Below are 11,907 nucleotides of genomic sequence, written 5' to 3' on the forward strand. Positions count from 1 at the left end.
CCTCATTTTACTCCCCCTACACCCCCTCATTTTGTGCCCCCTTTACAAAGCCCCTCATTTTATGCCCACCTGCACAGCCCCTCAGTTTATTCTCCCCTGTACAGACCTTCATTTTATTCCCCTTCTGCATAGAAACTCATTTTATTCCCACCTGAACAGCCTCTAATTTTATTTCCCCTCTGTACAGTCCCTCATTTTATTCCTTCCATCTGCACAGCCCCTCATTTTACTATCCCCATTTGCACAGCCCCTCATTTAATTCCCTCCCTCTGCATAGTCCCTCATCTTATGCACTCCCTCTGCAGAGCCCCTCATTTTATTCACACTATCTGCACAGCCCCTCATTTTATTGCCCCTTTCTGCATAGCCCCTCATCTTTTTGCCCCATCTCCACAGCCCCCTCATTTTATTGTCCCCCTCTACAGAGCCCATAATTTTATTCCCCTTCTGCACAGTCCCTCATTTTATTGCCCCATCTGCACAGCATCTCATTTTATTCCCCCCTCTGCAAACACCCTTATTTTATTCCCTCTTGCACAGTAATATATCAATTAAAAAACTTATACTCAGCAAATCCAGGCTCCTGTCAACCATCTACTCTGTGCAGAAATAGGCACTGGACGGCGTGATGATGTCACTCCATTGCACCATTCAATGTCCCCTGCATGTACGGTTTCCAACAGGATGCAGGCCAGATGTCGTGCATCTTGCTGGAGTTCCCAGTGGATCAGGGGATATTACAGCTCCTCTGCTCCTGTCTCGGGTGGTGATCATAGCAATTGTATCCGTGTCTGACAAATGCAAATGCAATTGTGTGCAGGAAGGGGTGACAGCTGGGGCACAGAAAGAAAGAGGGGTGTAAGAAGGGGCCAGGACAGTAGTCGTGGCCGAGGACACAGGGCCTTGGTGTCCCGGTCTCTTCCCACAGAAAAATTGTCAGCTTCTACCAGTGTACCTGTTCGGGGTTTTGGTTCACCATCAGGAATTTCACTGTGGTGCCGCACAGCTACTGCACACTCAGCTTCTGTGCACAGGGTAGAAAGAACGGACACAGATACCAGTTCAGATGCCAACCAAACGATTTTACTTTTCTTTTCAAAGGTCCTGGACACATCAGTTACATTACAGTCCACACAGCATTCCTCCTGCACTTTCCCTTTCCTGCTTTCTTTGTCCTCACGCACATTACGGAGTAGTAGTGCCCTAGGTGGTACCGCAGCATCACTCCTCTAGGACCTCAGGACATAGCGGATCCTGTTCATCTATTTCACCCCGGATTTGCAAGCTTCAGCCCTATTTATGATCTGCCACTTGGTGAATATTCTGCGCCCTGCATGACTTTTGGACCACGTATTCCTTCCTGTTCCTACTGCTGTCATGAACTGCAATTTCCCAGGTGCTCTGGTCTTATCCAGCACCCATCTGACTGTACCCGTGCTTTTCTTCTTCAAAACATTGCGTAGCTGCTATGGCATCCTGGGCTTAGAGCCCTTGTGGACACTTCAGGCATGCTTGCCCTTCTGCCTGTTCCTATCTCCTATACTTGCTTAACCCATAGCAGCTCCTCCTACAGTTAACCCTATGTGAACTTCCTATAGCTATATCTAACAAGGCCCACTAGTGTACCCCCATCTAGTGGCCCAATACAGAACTACGCTTACCCATATCTAGCAACTCAATACTAATAGTGCCCTCCTCTAATGACCCCAAAGGATGCACCAGCTTACCCTAATCTATACTAGGATATGCAAAACATTATACAACATAATATATTATAATATATTACAATCTGTACAGCATGGTAACACATATAATGTGGCAGTACCAATGAGAGAAGCGGTAATCCACGTGCTCATGTAGCAGTACCGCTGGCATCGTACATATCAAATAATAACATATATACATAGAACATCTTAAAGGGGTGATCTTAAGGGCATCTTCCTTCAACCCCCCTACAGGAGCAAGCGGTGTCAAGGACTGATACTACTTCCCTGCGTGCCTGCCCCATGACTGAAACTGTGCTGAATGTCTGCGGCCGGAGAAAGGTGCGGTGGCCACCGGCGTTCAGCAATTATTTCTTCACAATCCACCCCTGTCGGGTAGGCAAAACATAGTGGCCTAGACAGGTGCCTACCCGGCCTACCCCTTGTCCCAGCCCTGCGCCATGGTGCCCCACACTCCAAAATAGAATATATTACAGTGGTGGGATCCACCTTTGTGCCCCCCCTCAAACATTATAAATGTCTCCATAGGAGTCCCCCATACAATAGTAATGCTTATAACCTCATTTGTGTCCCACATAAAATAGTAAAGCTCCACGTACGTCACAGGAATAACAACCACAGTAATGTCACCGTACAAAAACAATAACCACATTGATGTCACAGTACAGGGATGATAAACACAGTGACATCACTATACAGGTGTAATAATCACAGTGATGTCACAGTGCAGGGATAATAAAGACAGAGATGTCACAATGCAGTGATAATTACAGCTACAGTTGTGGCCAAAAGTATTCACACCCCTGCAATTCTGTCAGATAATACTCAGTTTCTTCCTGAAAATGATTGCAAACACAAATTCTTTGGTATTATTATCTTTATTTAATTTGAGAATGAAGCAAAAAGCAAAGAATTGATCATTTCCCACAAAACTCAAAAATGGGCCAGAAAAAAAGTATTGGCACCCTCAGCCTAATACTTGGTTGCACAACCTTTAGCCAAAATAACTGCGACCAACCGCTTCCGGTAACCATCAATGAGTTTCTTACAATGCTCTGCTGCAATTTTAGACCATTCTTCTTTGGCAAACTGTTCCAGGTCCCTGATATTTGAAGGGTGCCTTCTCCAAACTGCCATTTTTAGATCTCTCCACAGGTGTTCTATGGGATTCAGGTCTGGACTCATTGCTGGCCACCTTAGAAGTCTCCAGTGCTTTCTCTCAAACCATTTTCTAGTGCTTTTTGAAGTGTGTTTTGGGTCATTGTCCTGCTGGAAGACCCATTACCTCTGAGGGAGACCCAGCTTTCTCACACTGGGCCCTACATTATGCTGCAAAATTTGTTGGAAGTCTTCTGACTTCATGATGCCATGCACGGTCAAGCAGTCCAGTGCCAGAGGCAGCAAAGCAACCCCAAAACATCAGGGAACCTCCACCATGTTTGACTGTAGGGACCGTGTTCTTTTCTTTGAATGCCTCTTTTTTTCTCCTGTAAACTCTATGTTGATGCCTGTGCACAAAAAGCTCTACTTTTGTCTCATCAGACCAGAGAACATTCTTCCAAAACGTTTTAGGCTTTTTCAGGTAAGTTTTGGCAAACTCCAGCCTGGCTTTTTTATGTCTCGGGATAAGAAGTGGGGTCTTCCTGGGTCTCCTACCATACAGTCCCTTTTCATTCAGACGCCGACGGATAGTACGGGTTGAAACTGTTGTACCCTCAGACTGCAGGGCAGCATGAACTTGTTTGGATGTTAGTCGAGGTTCTTTATCCAACATCCGCACAATCTTGCATTGAAATCTCTTGTCAATTTTTCTTTTCCGTCCACATCTAGGCAGGTTAGCCACAGTGCCATGGGCTTTAAACTTCTTAATGACACTGCGCACGGTAGACACAGGAACATTCAGGTCTTTGGAGATTGACTTGTAGCCTTGAGATTGCTCGTGCTTCCTCACAATTTGGTTTCTCAAGTCCTCAGACAGTTCTTTGGTCTTCTTTCTTTTCTCCATGCTCAATGTGGTACACACAAGGACACAGGACAGAGGTTGAGTCAACTTTAATCCATGTCACCTAACTGCAAGTGTGATTTAGTTATTGCCAACACCTGTTAGGTGCCACAGGTAAGTTACAGGTGCTGTTAATTACACAAATTAGAGAAGCATCACATGATTTTTTGAACAGTGCCAATACTTTTGTCCACCCTCTTTTTTATGTTTGGTGTGGAATTATATCCAATTTGGCTTTAGGACAATTCTTTTTGTGTTTTTTTCATTTAAGACAAATTAAATGAAGATAATAATACCAAAGAATTTGTGTTTGCAATCATTTTCAGGAAGAGACTGAGTATGATCTGACAGAATTGCAGGGGTGTCAATACTTTTGGCCACAACTGTATGTCACAGTACAGAGACAATGTACACAGTGATATCACAGTACAGAGATAAGATATTAATTGATGCCACAGTGCAGGGACAGGGAACACGGTTATCTCACAGTACACTGGTAATAAATACAGTGAAGTCACAAAACAAGGGAAATAAACACATTTACATCACTGTATAGGGATAAACACAGTGATTTCACAATACAAGGATCAACATAATGATATCACAGTACAGAGATGTCCCACAACAGTGATGGTATTAATATTAGAAGTTAGGGCCATCTCGAACTTGGGTACACCTTGACGTTGGTGTGATGCCTTTTACGTGGATTTTTATCAAAAACAGTGTTTATTAAGTACTGCATGTTATTTATATGCACAATTACTTTTACTTATTTACTTACAGCAGGGTATTTTTCATTTTTGTTTCTGCTTTGGGTTTTGTTTACTGGAAGTATGATGCCCGTTTTTTCTCGCATGAGTGCTATCCATGTTTTTCACTGATAGCACTCGCACCTATAATAGTCTATATGGCTGTTCATTCACTGATCCATATACACATCCATTTTAAAAACAGATTTGTACCTCTGGTCTGTGAGGCTCATAGCACGTTGTATTATCATCTGTTTTGTGAATCAGATGCAGCCATTAAATTCTATGGGGATCAATGTAAAATAGAGGAATCATGGAAGACATACTTCATACTTTGAACTTTAATGTTCTGTCTGTATTTTATCAGGTTTTTTATCTAAACTAAGACAGAGATAAATTGATAATTAAGTTCAGTACCTCCTTCAGTGAAAAAAAATGGGACTTGGATACAAATTTTGCAAATAAAATGCAACTAAGAATCAACTAGCCAAACAAGTGGCAAACTGAGTCCAAATATGACAAAAGCAATAAAATTTTATTGATAAGCACAAAATGATAACAATTCAAAAAATAAAAGAATATATGGGTAAACTTAGGAAGCGACATTAACGCGAAACGCGTGTTGGGGAACGTGGCCGTGGTCTCGGCAGGACAGACTAATAAAATGGGTAACTATTCCCTCTATTGATTATACCTTCTGAACATACACAGTATATAACAAGAGGAGCCATAGACATGTTATATTAGACATTGGAGTATTACCCCCATAATTGATCTCCTCTTTACTACCAATATATAATAAATGACAATTGAATGTAGGGGCACCAATTTGATATGAATGTCTTTTAAGAACTTGTAAAATAAGATAAAATCCTTGTTAGTTTGCACTCTACTACTTAGTCCTGACCTACACTCCGGCCTCTCTTTTCGGCCACGGAGTTGATCACATTTTATCCAGATTAAATTTACCCATGTATATTCTTTTGTACTTTTTTGGATTGTTATTGTTTTGTGTTTATCAGTAAACTTTGATAGGTTTTGGCAGATTTGGGCTCAATTTTTCTACTTGTTTGGCATATTGTGGAGAGTCACCAATTGCATGGGTATCGTACAGTACTGGTACTTTTTGTATAAATAAGAATCAACTAGGATGATACCTGAGAAGAAATTGGTCTTTTTCTCTCAGATGGTAACACTCACATGGATATGTGAATATCGGAAAGAGATATAAAAGGGGAGACAAGGGACGCAGACTCTAAGTGTAGGTGTCTATTCACCGCAAGAAGACATATTGTTGCACACACCCTTTGGATGTCTTGTATGTGCATTCAATTGATCCGTATGATGATGATTAATCTTCCGGTAAGAAACGATATTTTTTTTATTTATCATGGATATGTGAATGCAGACTAAGGTTCACACCTAAAATTAATTAAACTTTTATATAATAGCAATGCCATATTGTATCATTCACGAGAATACAGTAACTGTTTATGAAACAGGAGTAAAAATGAACAATTACAATTCTGATAAAAATGTTTTGATGTCATACATAGGAACACTCTAGCACCAAAGAAGAATCAAAAAATTCTCCAAAATCTGAACTTTTTGTGATTCGCTTTATGAAAACCCAACAAAGTGTCAGTCAGACATCTGCAATTTCAGTCCTTTGTAGAGGGCTGAGAAATTAATACTTACCTCACTGCTCACATATCCCGCCTCCGCCCCATCTTCAGTCCTCTGCTCTGCCTCTTCATTACTTCTCAATGGCGTGCAACATTTTCTAGCTTGCCCCTCAGGTGCAGAATATGCCCTGCTGCAGAGTAAAGATGGAGAAAGATGATTTCACATGGAGAAGTAAAGATGAGGCCAGTGTCCAGTGGTGCTGCGACAAAAAAACAGAAGAGTGTCAGATGAGTATTATTCTTTTACTCTCTATTTTTATTATACTATTGGTTTCTGTAGGCAGAGACCCCAGAGCAAAATAAGGCACATTTGATTTACATTGAATAAATTTTGTGAGGATCAAATTTGAGTCAATTGGAGAATTTGAGTTTATGCAGAGTCGCTCTTCACTATTTAGAATAAAAGCATGACTTTTCCCTAATGATTTCATATTTTCTTATAGATTTATTTGTAGCGAGTGTGTACATCTTAATTAAATTGTGATGGGCGTGTGGACCAACAAGTTGAAAAACATTACTCTTGAAAAGTAAGAAACCCTTAACTTGGCTAGATATGGCAGTTACTTTATTTAAAGAATAGCTGTTCTTTTAATTGGTTCAATATCAATAAAGCCACTTGTAAATACCTATTTTTATGCCCTAACTACTTTTGAAATTAGCTTTATTATTACATGCTCTACACTTCTCCCTATCCTATTTACTATATGTATATTTTTACTTTACTTCCTGCGATGTTTCTTTTGAGAGGAGTCTCTAACAGGACATGACAGGATGCTGGGGCTGTACTTACTTCTCTAGAGTGTCTATCACCCCTTCTCAAGCAGGGCGTTATCAGGGAGCAACGCTGTGATCACTTAACACAACTACTGTCATCAGCATACTCTGATGACATTCTAGTTCAGTAAAGGTGATCAAGAAGTGATTACATGCTCAGTCGGTGCCATCATCTTAGTCACTCCTCCTAACACTGCAGTCTCTTTCCCTGAAACAAATCATCTTCATGGGTCGGTGATAGTAGCTGTGTGTTCCTCCCACTGATGATAAATTGTTTGAGGGCGGTGAAAGAAGCAATGTGAGTGACTGCAGCAACACCCCACAGTTTCTATCAATACCCTTTAACGAATCGTCATCAGGGGTCGATGATAGAAGCTGTGTAAGTGACACCAGTGCTGCCCCCTGATGACAATTTATTTGAGGGCAGTGATAAAAGCAGGGTGAGTGAGTGCAGCGCCATCCCATAACGTCACCACCTTCAAGCATATCATCTTCAGGGGTAGTGATATAAGCTGTGATTTCTGAGTGTATGCATAAAATAGAGATAAGGGAATAGTCTCTGTGAGGATATCATTACAATTAGGTTCCACAATCAATTGTGATTTTGTAATCATAAGTGAAGTGGGGGGGATACTTTTCCTCCTAATCTTCAGACCAAGTAATATCAATCTATCCTATAAAAACAATGTTTACATTAAGCACCAAAAAGTTCTAAAAAAATAAATTCACCATAAAAAAAATAAAAGATCTGAGATAACATCAGGTCAAAAATTAAAAAAAGTTATTGGGGTTTGGGTCAGGGTTAGGGTTAAGTATGGTTTTGTTAAGGATTAGGGTCATGGTTAGGGTCAGGATTAAGGTTAAGTATGGTTTTGTTAAGGGTTAGGGTCAGGGTTAGGGTTAGGGTTAGGGTTAGGGTCAGGGTTAGGGTTAGGGTTAGGGTTAGGGTCAGGGTTAGGGTCAGGATTAGGGTTAAGTATGGTTTTGTTAAGGATTAGGGTCAGGGTTAGGGTCAGGATTAGGGTTAAGTATGGTTTTGTTAAGGGTTAGGGTCAGGGTTAGGGTTAGGGTTAGGGTTAGGGTCAGGGTTAGGGTTAGGGTTAGGGTCAGGGTTAGGGTTAGGGTCATGGTTAGGGTTAAGTATGGTTTTGTTAAGGATTAGGGTCAGGGTTAGGGTCAGGATTAGGGTTAAGTATGGTTTTGTTAAGGGTTAGGGTCAGGGTTAGGGTTAGGGTTAGGGTCAGGGTTAGGGTCAGGATTAGGGTTAAGTATGGTTTTGTTAAGGATTAGGGTCAGGGTTAGGGTCAGGATTAGGGTTAAGTATGGTTTTGTTAAGGGTTAGGGTCAGGGTTAGGGTTAGGGTTAGGGTTAGGGTCAGGGTTAGGGTTAGGGTTAGGGTCAGGGTTAGGGTTAGGGTCAGGGTTAGGGTTAAGTATGGTTTTGTTAAGGATTAGGGTCAGGGTTAGGGTCAGGATTAGGGTTAAGTATGGTTTTGTTAAGGGTTAGGGTCAGGGTTAGGGTTAGGGTTAGGGTTAGGGTCAGGGTTAGGGTCAGGATTAGGGTTAAGTATGGTTTGGTTAAGGGTTAGGGTCAGGGTTAGGGTTAGGGTTAGGGTTAGGGTCAGGGTTAGGGTTAAGTATGGTTTTGTTAAGGGTTAGGGTCAGGGTTAGGGTTAGGGTTAGGGTCAGGGTTAGGGTTAGGGTTAGGGTTAGGGTTAGGGTCAGGGTTAGGGTTAGGGTTAGGGTCAGGGTTAGGGTTAGGGTTAGGGTTAGTTAGGGTTTAGGGTTTGGGTTAGGGTTAAGTATGATTTGGTTAAGGGTCAGGGTTAGGGTTAGGGTTAGGGTCAGGGTTAGGGTTAGGGTTAGGGTCAGGGTTAGGGTTAGTAAAGTCATGGTTTGGGTAGTGTGAGGGGCCACCTAAAAATGTTGGAAAAAAACGCAAACGCGGTAAAAACGCGCTAAAAACGCATACAAACGCATAAAAACGCTGCGTTTTTTTCATGCATGCTCATAAAAATGCTTGAAAAAAACGCAGCAGTTGTATGCTTATGTATGCGTTTTTTCAATGCGTTTTTTTGCGGGAAAAACGCGCTGCAAAAAAAAGCAAGTGTGAAACTAGCCTTAACAGCTGCCTTTGTGTTTACCATAACCAGTAATTAAGCAAATTAATAAATAATCTAATGTAATTTTATTGGAAAAAATAAAACTAATAAATAACCTAATGTAATTTTATTGGCAAAAACATTGATAATTTTTAAATGACAAAAAATCAAAGTTTAATAAATAATTATAAACAATATGCACATAAAATAGACTTAAAAGGATTATTTACAAAATAGTTTTTAGTGCATAAAGTATTAAAAATAAAAGCACATATAATACATATCCCCTTATCATTGCACCATTATAGCCTGTATAGTTTATTTAATGTATAAAGTGTTTTGCAAATTTATCTAATTACAAAATCACTAAATATGAAAAGCATAATTTATGCATGCTAAGCAAAAATACCCCCAAATGAAAAAATGCCAATTACAGAGACATCAGCTAAAAAAAATAAAAATACAAGGCTTTTGGAATACAGCGAGACAAAAATGTAATTATTTGGGTCCTTAAGAAATGGTTAAGAAAGATGACTTACTTGTTCAAACTCTTTAGTGACACAAGCTGCCCCAGGGGCTTAAGCAGTCAGACCTCGAGAGATCAGTTTTTCTCAGGAAAAACTGGGTACAAGCAGTGTCAAGAATACTGTACATTAGCTTCTACTGCAGTGACTTATTTGTGTGCAATCATTACGGTAAAGCTAGTTCTCTTAACCTTCTAAGGACCAGGGAATTTTTTGATTTTTGTTTACATATTTTCCACACCTTCTTTCAAGAACCTTTTCTAATTTTTCAGTCGACATCGACATGTGAGGTCTTATTTTTCGCAGGACAACTTTGTAAATTTGAAAGGTTTTGTTCATTTTACCATATAATGTATTGAAACAGGAAATTTCAAGCGTGATGAAATGGTGAAAAAATGCAATTCTGTTATTGTTTTTTGAGATTTGTTTTTAAACTGAATTGAATTTTGTTTTAAAAATTTTATTTTAGACATGATTGCTAGGTCTGTCCGATTACAGTAATTCCAAACATGCATTGATTTTTTTTTATAAACAGTAAGTGATAAAGTAAAAAATTCAGAATATTGTATACAACATTATGACTGCTCTCTATCTGAAACTCAACCTCTCCAAAACTGAACTTCTTCTGCTCCCGCCGTCTACTAACCTCCCTAAATCTGACATTTCCCTCTCCGTGGGTGGCACCATAATAACACCACGGCAGCAGGCACGCTGTCTATGTGTTATGTTTGACACCAATCTCTCCTTCACATCCCATATACAATCTCTTGCCCTCTCTTGCCGCTTACACCTAAAGAACATCTCTAGAATCCGCCCTTTTCTCACCATGAAAACAACAAAAACCCTCACTGTAGCATTGACCCACGCCCGCCTGGACTACTGCAACGCTCTATTAATTGGCCTCCCCATTACTCGACTATCCCCTCTCCAGTCCATACTTAATGCAGCAGCCAGGGTCAACCATCTGGCTAATCGGTACTCGGACGCGTCCACCCTCGCCAGTCCTTATATTGACTGCCCATTCATTACAGGATCCAATTCAAAGTACTTGTTCTCACCCACAAAGCTCTCTACAGTGCAGCACCCCCTACATCTCCTCCCTCATTTCTGTCTATCGGCCTAATCAACTGCTGCGCTCTGCATACAACTTTCGACTAACCTCTGCACTAATCTGCACCTCCCACTCCCTACTCCAAGACTTCTCCTGCACTGTGCCAACCCTCTGGAATGCTCTACCCCAAGAAATTAGGACTATCCACAATTTGCATAGTTTCAGGCACTCCCTCAAAACACATTTATTCTGAGCGGCCTATCACGTTCACTAATCAAAGTCATTCTATGTGTAAGTGTGCGTGTGTAGCCCATTCACTATCTCCATCCATCCCTCACTCCCTCAAGATGGCTGGACCATCATTGTAAATACACCATTGTAAATACACACCTGTACTTTGTATCTCCCACACCTCATTGTAGATTGTAAGCTCTCACGAGCAAGGTTGTCTTATTTCGTCTTACTCTGCTTTAATTATTGTATTGTTAACGTTGTTACTTATGACTTGTGTTTTGAAACTGTTAAACTGTAAAGTGCTGCGGAATATGTTGGCACTATATAAATAAAGATTTTTTTTTTTTTTTTTTTTGCTTTGTATCGCCATTTTCTGAGATTCATAACATTTTTTACTTTTCTGTTGATTGGACTTCTTTTTGCTCAATGAGGTGACATTTTTATTGCTACTAATTTTGTGCACATGGCGAACATATGCGAAAAAGACCATGACATATAATCAGTGCACACGTGAATATCTATAAGCGTATAATTTTATTAACATCACAAAAAAAACACTTAAGGGTTAAAAAAAATTAAAACCAACAATCCGTGCCCATGTCCACTAGGGGACAGCTGTGAACTATACTCTATGTGCAAACCATACATGTATACACATACATAATCTGATGAACACTTCTCAATTGATGAATACCGTAAACTTAACTTATGTGCAAACTATACATGTGTACACATACATAATCTAATGAATACATCTGAATTGCAAAAATACCATATTGCTATACATGTATACAGACAGATGGCTGTCGAGGGCATCCCCAGAGACAGCAACACATCAATTAAAGAGGGAGTAATGTCTAAAAGAGCACTAAATGGTCCCCTACCCTAATTCTCACTAGCAGACAGAAAACGGCTAAAATAGCCGGAAAATATGTAGAAGGTATAGAATGTAGCTGTATGCAGGAGAATCCCCCCAGAAAATGTCCCAAGTGGGACAAGGAGATGACAGCACAAGGATATGATTAACTCAGCGCAGCCAAGACCAAAAATAATGGAGGAAAAA

At 40.4% G+C, this 11,907-nt stretch overlaps 1 long non-coding RNA gene across 1 annotated transcript in view; it reads left to right on the top strand.

Annotated features, from left to right (window-relative positions):
• Positions 1 to 5,831, top strand: part of LOC141089024 (uncharacterized) — a 272,977-nt gene extending 267,146 nt beyond the window's left edge. Inside the window, exon 3 of the long non-coding RNA XR_012232144.1 lies at positions 5,662 to 5,831. This is a non-coding gene — a long non-coding RNA (uncharacterized lncRNA). The remainder of the gene's footprint in view (positions 1 to 5,661) is intronic.
• The last annotated feature ends 6,076 nt before the right edge of the window (positions 5,832 to 11,907 follow it).

This window comes from Dendrobates tinctorius, unplaced genomic scaffold (genome assembly GCF_039654945.1).
Source record: "Dendrobates tinctorius isolate UK_male_01 unplaced genomic scaffold, ASM3965494v1 ptg000043l, whole genome shotgun sequence".
Classification (NCBI taxonomy): domain Eukaryota; kingdom Metazoa; phylum Chordata; class Amphibia; order Anura; family Dendrobatidae; genus Dendrobates; species Dendrobates tinctorius.